At 50.9% G+C, this 913-nt stretch overlaps 1 protein-coding gene across 1 annotated transcript in view; it reads right to left on the bottom strand.

Moving 5' to 3' along the window:
* The window catches only part of ETS1 (ETS proto-oncogene 1, transcription factor), an 84,719-nt gene extending 83,878 nt beyond the window's left edge, over positions 1–841 (bottom strand). The window contains exon 1 of the mRNA XM_005427899.2: positions 772–841. The gene's annotated coding sequence lies outside the window, so the exon portion shown is untranslated. The remainder of the gene's footprint in view (positions 1–771) is intronic.
* Between the last annotated feature and the right edge of the window lie 72 nt (positions 842–913).

Raw genomic sequence — 913 nt, 5'->3', positions numbered from 1 at the left:
CCGGCCCCGCAGCCGCAGAGGTGACAGCTGGCGGCGTAGCGGGGGAAGCTGGTGGTGCCTCTAACACCGAGAGAGTGGCCGCATGCACAGCAGTGATTTACAGACTAACGGGAAGGGGAAGGCCTTGCTGGGCTCCTCAGGGACTCACAATTCCCACTGCCTGGGTCGGGGGGCAGGATTCTGCTCTTCCCAAGGAATGGCAGCACGTCCCTGCAGTTGTCACACTCCAGCTTCCCCCAAGGCAAATGCTGGCACCTGTGGGACTCGGCCCTTTAGGAGATGGCATCACCATGGAAAACCCCTGGAGGGGTCATAGCAAATCCTTCCAATCATCCCTGCAAAGCAGGAATCAGCCCCAGGTCTGTCCATCTCACCCTGGGCACTTTGGAGCTCCCCTGCCTCACAGCAAACCAAACCAATTACACCAAAACCAAATTACAATTCAGAACAGCAAAGGAACTGCAAATTTAATTCACTGTACTAATGCCAGTGCATAGCCTTCCACCTCTATGAGGAAAATAATAATGTTCTCCTAAATGTCCATATAAAATTTATGTACCAAATATATATATATATATATATATATATATAAAAATTTTTAAAGGGAGGCATAACTGCAGAAGAAAATACACAAATCAGTTACTGGGTGAAACTGGAAATTGAGAGAGGAAAAGTAAAGCACCACAAACCAAATCTGAGGTGTCCTGAAAATGTCCACAGGTACCTCCAGCCCCCGAAAGAGTTCAAAGAGCCTCTCCCCCCGCGACTTACGGCTCAGCTGAAGGACCCGGGCAAAAGCTTGATATCCTCCACGGCTTCCCACACTTGTGTCCGCTCTCCTCCCAGCTACCTGGTGCTCTCCGCGCTGGAGCCGGGGAGGATGGAAATACCATAGTGTTCGAGGCAGGGCTGC

Source organism: Geospiza fortis, unplaced genomic scaffold (assembly GCF_000277835.1).
Source record: "Geospiza fortis unplaced genomic scaffold, GeoFor_1.0 scaffold140, whole genome shotgun sequence".
NCBI lineage: Eukaryota > Metazoa > Chordata > Aves > Passeriformes > Thraupidae > Geospiza > Geospiza fortis.
The sequence above is the reverse complement of the archived record's forward strand: the minus strand, read 5'-3'. Positions and strand labels throughout refer to the sequence as shown.